This window comes from Hydra vulgaris, chromosome 06, assembly GCF_038396675.1.
Source record: "Hydra vulgaris chromosome 06, alternate assembly HydraT2T_AEP".
Classification (NCBI taxonomy): domain Eukaryota; kingdom Metazoa; phylum Cnidaria; class Hydrozoa; order Anthoathecata; family Hydridae; genus Hydra; species Hydra vulgaris.
The window spans coordinates 11,579,836-11,587,816 of NC_088925.1; positions in this window are offsets into that span (position 1 = coordinate 11,579,836).

Consider the following 7,981-nt stretch of genomic DNA (forward strand, 5'->3'; position numbering starts at 1 on the left):
TTGCTGCATGATTTAAATTTATAATAATTTATAACAATTAAACTAAATTTATAACAATTTGTTAACTGTTTGAAGACTTAAATAGTGAAATTTTTATTCATATATTTACTTAAGATGGTAGATTTATGAAAAATAGAGATTTTTGATCAAAAATTGAAAAAATAGGTAATTAATTGTTTTTATATAAATATTTATTCTCTATCTGCTGATATACGACTTGTTTAGGTTTGATCAAACTAAAAAGATTAAAAATAACATATTTTATTAGCTAGTTTATTTATTTGCCTTAGCAACGCCATAGCAACGAAAAGCTGAGACCTTTTTTTACCCAAATTAGATGACCAAAATGACAAATCTTGTAAAGCTTCTTTATCCAATATATAATATTGATCTGCGGTGTTTTTTGTCATGCTTTTAAGTCACATTTTCTTATATTAATTGTCATATTAAACTGTTTAATATTGGTTGTTGTATAAAATCATTATTTATGAATCTTTCAACTCTTGATTTAAATCAAACAAGTTGTACTTGTGTATAATTGGAATGTCTTCTGGAAAAAGTAACAAGCATAATTTTTTACGAAAAAGAAAGAAGGAGCATCCTGTAAACAAATATTCAAGAATAAATCTTTCAAATGTTTCACCAGAAAAAAGTTAAATCTAGCATAAGTAAAAAAAGGCTAATTATAGATCAAACTAATCTCAATACCAATAGTGAAGTAATAAGGCAGGAAGATTAATTTAATTTATTAATTTCTCTATACTTAAGAGTTTATTTCAACCTTTGTTAGTATGTCTTGAATGTGGCCATAAAAAAATAACTGTCAGTGATAACAGAAAGAAATAAAAAGGGATTTGCCCATAATTTAGAACTTTTATGCGAGTCATTGCGAATGGTATAAATCTGTTTATACATCAAAAGGTTGTATTAAACAAAATCATGGTATAAATCATGGTATGTATCTGTTTATACATCAAAAGAATGTGTTAAACAAAATCATGGTCAAGGTTCTAAAATCTACGAAGCAAATACAAGAGCAGTAATTGGTTTTCGTGAAATCGGTAAAGGTTTTACTGCAATGGAAACATTTCCCCAATGCATGAATATGTTTTCTTTATGAAATTTATATAGCATATGAGAAGGCTGCTTGTAATAGTATGAAAAAACAGCTGAAAAAGCTCAAGACAATACATTAAATATTCCAACAAAACAAAGAGTAACAATTGATGGCTCTTGGCAAAAGCGGGGTTTCACATCACTAAATGGTGTCGAAGCCGCTGTCGTCAATAACAAAAATATAGGTACTAAAGCTTTTACTAAGCATTGTAAAAGTTGTTCAATGTGGAAAAAATATAGAGGATCACCAGCCTACAACAGATGGAAAGCAGATCACACATGTCACATTAACCATACAAAGTCATCTGGTGCAATGGAAGCAGCTGTTGCATTGGAAATCTTTTATCGATCAATTTAAAAATACAATTTGATTTATCATGAATACCTAGGGGATGGTGATACTTCCTCTTTAAAGCAGTTAAAGAATCTAACTCAAATAAAAATTATAATATTCAACCAATAATATTAGAATGCATAGGGCATGCGCAGAAGCGACTTGGTACACGCTTGCGAAAAATCATACAGAAGTATAAAGGAACAGAGAAACCCCAACACGGAAAAAGAAATTTGACTAATAGTGCAATTAACTCAATGCAGAATTATTTATGGTATTGCAATTAGAAATAACACTAACAACATTTATGCAATGAAAAAAACAGTAGGAGCTGTTTTGTGGCACAGCACAAATTTCAGTAATAATAGCATTCGTCATTCTATGTGTCCTAGGGATAAACATTCCTGGTGCAGGTGGCAACTAGACAAGCTTAAAGGTACAAATACTCACACTAACAAAATTAACTTACCTATCTTTATTCATAATATAATTAAACCCATTTTTAAAGATTTATCTGATGACGGTTTGCTTAGAAAATGTTTACATTGTCAAACTTAAAATTCAAATGAAGCACTTCATTCAATTTTATGGACTCGTTGTCCTAAAAACATTTTTGTAAGTAGAAGAACATTTCTATAAACTCTGCAATGGTTTATTATAATGATGGTGGAGATGAGGTAAGATCTGTTGTAAGTTACTTTGGATTGTTAGGATCAGTGACTATTCCAAAACTGGTTTTAAAGGACCAAAAGAGAATTGTAAACAAGAGTCGTAAATTAACTTCAAATTAACAATATGCAAAAAGCAAAGAAAAAAACTTAGATCTCTTCATAAGGGATACTTTGATACTGAAAAAACAGATTCATATGGCTCTGATGGCTTTTAAGGAGTGTTTATAAACATAAATTTTGATTTTCAATTTTTAACTTGATTTTTCTCATTTTGAGATTTTTAGTCTTTTTTAGAATTTTAAAACATGATATCTCCAGTTTAAGTTCAGCAATTAAGCTGAAATTTTTAGGATATGTTCTTCATACATGAAGAAATCATTTGTCATAAGATTTTTAAAATTACTTATTTTGGGGCGCTACAATGTGGTTTTATCTGCCAGAGTTTTTTCATAAAAATATATATTCAAGTTTAAAAGTCAATATAACCTGAACCAGGGAGGCAAATTTAAAAACCCTATGACAAATGCATTTTATACATATGTAGAATACCATACCAAATTGGGAGTTTTGATTTATTGTCATTTTTGAGAAATTGTGTTTGAAAATTAACTTTCGGAATTTTCTTCAAATTTACTTTCAAACTTTGATTGTTTACTCTCTAAATATAAACCGAAGCCAATTACCACATTTAATGTGATTTTTTTTTCAAAACTTTATTTTAGTTAACAATAAAAAAATACCTTTGCCTTGGAGCCAGTAGAATTTAAACACCAAAGTTTCGCATCTTGTTGTCATTTTCTTTTAGCATGGCATATAGAATATTTTCAGGTTTTAGACACAATGCATTGTTTTTAATGTTGTTTTTTTTAACAATAAGTTTAACATTATCGAAAAGGAGGTTATTCGTTTTAGTAATAGTAGAGAAAAAAGGCGTGGGGGTCCGTGGAATTTTAAAGATTTTTAAATTTCGAACCATGCTGGAGAGTAAACCTAAACTATAAAATGTACAACTTTTTTTAAAGAAACGGTTGGTAGCTTTTCTCTAGTATATGAACTGAGAAGGCAAATTGCTAAAACTATTATTTCAGTCTATTCATTTGCAATATTCAAATAAAAATCTTTGATTGCAACTAAGGTTTATTAGTATTTCTCCTCAATGTATATCCATCTACCATTGGGTTTTCAATACGTTCAAACAAAACTTGATTTTTATCCTGAATATTATTTGCACATCTTTTGCCACGTAGATATCTGAAGCTTCTTGGCCTAGTTATATTCTTGGCCCTTTATAAAACTTGACGGTGACACACACCGTCAAGTTTTATAAAAAGAGCTCGTAACGGAAGTTCGTTTTGATGTAATGCGAATCCAATAAGGTGTAATTTTCTTTTTAAAAACTTTTCTAGTTTTACCACTAAGCCACTTATCAATCTAGTATTGGTAGCAGTATTATCAAGAAGAACAACTTCCATACGTTCCAAATTGTTACGTTCTTATAAAACACTGAACGTTTCGATAGCAAGAACTATCAAGAAGAACAGCTTGTATATTTTCCAAACTGTTATGTTCTTATAAAAAACTGAGCGTTTCGGTAGCAAGAAACCTGTAGCACTAGTAACAGGAATCATCCTATAAGTCAAATTATTATTATAATTTTCTATCTTTATAAGTAAATGTGAGGTCATGTTCAGCTTCAATGCGAATTTATTATTTTAATTTTGACTTGGCCCTATCAAATTTACATTTTTCAATTACAATATCTTTTACATCAACTTCATTTTTGTGATTATCAAAATATCTTTTATACCAACATCAATAGAGCAGCCGTGACGCAGTGGTAGCGCACTTGCCTCAGAATCAAAAGATCCGTAGTTAAAACCCCACCTCAAGGCAAGTTTTGCGACATCGGTTAGGAAGGAGGCGTGAACTTCCTATTAAATGCTCATTCGCGGTACTCTGTGATAAGACCATAAGGACTTCTTGAGGCATCGAAGTAAAATTAAAAAAAGAAATTTATGAGATGCTTAATGTTATGTACTAAGGCACTTGCAAGAGCTGCACCTGAGTTTGACGAACACTCATTTTTGACTAGTTCAATTGCAAATCTTGGAAGTTTATCCAAATTGTGTTTTCCAATAGAATTATTTATTGGTTTCCATTCACCTCCATCCTAAAAAAGTTAATAAAATAAATGCTTGCTATTTCATCTACTACAAATATTTCATTTATGATAAAATATTTACCTCCGTATTGGATAAACCATTTGTTTCTTCAATTAAGTTTACATGTGGAATGAGGGATTCATCTTTGTCAACTAACTTATGAAATGTTTCTTGTCGTTCTTTATCAAGTCTTTGAATAACCTATCAACGGAAGAAAGTTGATATGCACCAAATGGACAGATTTTTTTTGTTTGTTCGCAAATATAAGTTCTGTCTTCAATGTGAATTTCTTTACTACAAGAAACTCCATCACTACAGGGAAACACATCTAATAAACAGGAGCACACAGAAATATCAAAGAGTTTGTCCAAGTTTGAATCAAGATTTCTTTAAGCGATTGCTTTTCCATGCTTCCAATTAATACTTTTAACAAATACGAAAAGATCTTTAACTTTCCTATTAATAGCTTTGTCAGTTAAAAGGTAAACTTGGGTTTACTGTAGCCCAAAAAGATTTTATATTATTGCTAATGTTAATCTAGAGATGGTGTCTCGATAAAAATTCTCATCATGAGCAGATGCTAAACGCATCCGGCTACCGACTTGTAGAAGGCCTTCTAGGCAAAAACTTTAGGTTCTATCTGTTGACCAGCCTCTCACCCTTTCTACATTTATTAGGCTGGTGTTGAGATATTCATAATAAAGTGTTTCCAGTTTAGGATGTTTAATGCTGGACCTTCTTGACTCAATGCATAAGTTTTGCTTGTGTCTCTGTTTTTATGACTAGGCAACTCATTCGATTATTTCCTAATGAGGGTACAGCTCTAAAACTCAGTTTCATGGTTCTGAGGCCGGCTGGTAGTCAGGTTTTCCGAACTCTGTGGTAGCTCTCAGAGAGGCTGATTCCATCAGTAGTTGAAAAATATCAAAGTATTAACAGTGCTATGATGCGCATGGATGGTGTCCCTGTTTGTACTTCAGGTGTGCATTTCAGAGGCCACATTTGGAGCCCTATGTTACGACTTAGAGTTTATTAATAGTAAGAAGGCAATTGCTTGGGCTATTAAACAGTGTTCTAAGTACTATCTATGCTTTGAGTCAAGTTCTTCAACAAATTTAAAAATGAATAAAGTACCAAAAACTATAATACACAAAAAACCATCATCATCACCAAGTTCTTTAAACCTGTCATTCACTAATATTCGTGTTCTTCGAAGTTACTTTTCTTCTGTTGAGTCTTATCTCTTGCAAAGTTCACCAGACCTACTTGCTCTTTGTAAGACTAATTTGAGTTCAGCTGTCTCACCTTGCAATCTTAGTATTGATGGTTATCTTCCTCTAATTCTTAAAGACTCCAATAGTCACATGCTTGGCCTGGGCATTAACATTTGCAAGAATTCACCCATTTGTCGTGAAACTAGGTTTGAATCCACAGACTATTCTTTCATGTGCTTTCGTTTAGCATCACTTCACTCTATTGATTTTCTCTTTGTTCTATATTGCTCTCCTTCATCTCAAGATTGCACTATTTTTGATGTTATTTCTGATCATATTGACCAAGCCCTCTCTCTTTATCCATCAGCTAATATAGTTGTTGTCGGTGACTTTAATGCTCACCACTCTGAATGGCTTGGCTCTAGTGTCAGTGATTCTGCAGACATTAAAGCCCACAACTTTTGGCTTTTTTAATCGCTAACTCAAATAGCCAACATTCTAACTCGCTTTCCAGACAACCCGAATCATTTACCTTCTTTACTCGACTTATGTCTTGTTTCTGATCCTAGTCAGTGCTCAGTTTCTCCACATTTATCCTTAGGTGCTTCTGATCACAGCTTGATCTCTCTAAAACTAATATCTCATTTTTTTTCATCATCTGAATCCCTCTATCATCGTACCTTTTACAACTACCTTAAAGGATTCTTTCCGTGATTTTCTTTATTTCGTAGAAATCTTTCGTCTTTCTGTCGACAAATGTGTTTCTTACATAACTTCGTGGATTCAGGCTGGCATGGATTCTTTTGTTCCCTCTCGATGATTCCAGGTCAAGCATTGCTCTCCTCCATGGTTTTCGTCACACTGTGCTGCCGCGATTGCCAATCGAAACCGTTTCTTCCATATCTATCAGCAAAACAATTCTCCAGAAAACAGACGTCTGTTTATTACTGCTAGAAACCATTGTAAAAAGGTTTTGTCAAACGCCAAACCCCTCAATCTCAGGCCTGCTATTCTCATGAAATTTTGTAACATGTCTCAAAAATTAGGCTCTCGTAACTTCTACAGAATCTTTAATAGTATTAATAATAAGGGCAAATCTTTAATTCCACCTCTCTTGTATGTTTCTGAATTGTTTGCCATAAAACTTTTCATCAATATCATCTCTTGATTCCGCTAGTTGCGTACTACCTGGTATTGCCAACAAACAGGTTGCAGCCAACCTCCAACTATTATCAAATTGTCGTAATGTTGCTTCTCTTTCTCTTTTCTACAAGTACTATAATGGGCACTGCTCTAAAGAGCTAGCATCTCTTGTGCTATCTACTAAAATTCATTCTCGTGTTACTCGTCCTTAATTAAGTCTCATCATTTTTCTGTGACTGTTCCTAAGTGTTCCAGGGGCTCTTATTCGTCTTGTTTTTTTCATCGAGCATCAGTTCTTTGGAATTTGCCTCCTTCATCTTGCTTTCCTGATTCATATAATTTGCAACCCTTTAAGTCGTCCGTCATTCGTTATCTTGCTCTACAATCTTCATCTTTTCTTTTCCAGTAACTTCCAACTTTAATTATTGATTGCTTGCAGCCTTGTTAGAAGTAAAGATGTTTAAAAAAAAATAATAATAATTTGCTGAGTCACTATTACGTGATTTGCATTTGAATTTACATGAATAAGATAGTAATAGTACTGAATAACCTGTCTAAAAATGCTTGGACAATTCACATAGGCCACTAGAAAATTTTTTTTTACTTTTTGTGCGTGTAATTGCAGCCTTAACTTTCAGCATTTTTGCAGACTAATAATATATGTAGTCTGTAATAAAGTATAACACTTAGAATCATTGGCCACGGCGTGACATTTTAGTAAGGGAGAGGGGGTAAAAGTATCAAAAAAACCTAAAAAATCAAAAATTAGTTTTAAAAACCTGCCTCATAAAAAAAAAAATTCTTTTGAAAAAATTTTGGGCTATGTCCTTCACCCTACTCCCCGTCGGTGTCCCACACCCTCCTCCCCACCTCCCCACTGCCGAGGCTCATGAGAGTATAAGTTATTTAAGTATAAATTATGAATTAAGTATAACCATTAGTTCCTTCTAAAAGTTTAAAAACTTACACACATATTTAAAATTTTTATTTAGTGGTTTACATTGTACTTAGTTTAGAACACTATTCAAAACATTTAACATTTTAGAAGACAAAGATCATGAAATGCAAAACAAAATAGAAAATGAATTTATTTATTAAACATTTAAAACAAATAAAAAATAAGATGCTCTAAGAGAAAATTATAAAGTTATTTAAAAAAAAAATAATTGTAAATATAAGAGTTAATAACTTTTATAATTCAATCGTAGCCAATTATTTAAGACTTAAAAATCTCTCTCCAGAAGCTGAAAGTTTGCCGATAACCCTGTCTATATCTGAAATAATATCTGCATAAATAAACATAATGGCATGGCTATCACTTTTCTAGCACTCTATTTCTTG